The following is a 239-nucleotide window of genomic DNA, read 5'->3' as shown; positions in this document are numbered from 1 at the left end:
ATAATCCTCATCATCATCAATAATCATCATCATCAATAATCCTCATCATCATCAATAATCATCATCATCATCATCATCATCATCAATAATCATCATCATCATCAATACATCATCATCATCAATAATCATCATCATCAATAATCATCATCATCATCAATAATCATCATCATCATCATCATCAATAATCATCATCATCATCAATAGTCATCATCATCAATAATCATCATCATCAATAATCC

Source organism: Xyrauchen texanus, chromosome 5 (assembly GCF_025860055.1).
Source record: "Xyrauchen texanus isolate HMW12.3.18 chromosome 5, RBS_HiC_50CHRs, whole genome shotgun sequence".
Taxonomy (NCBI): Eukaryota; Metazoa; Chordata; class Actinopteri; order Cypriniformes; family Catostomidae; genus Xyrauchen; species Xyrauchen texanus.
This window is presented reverse-complemented; position numbering follows the sequence as displayed.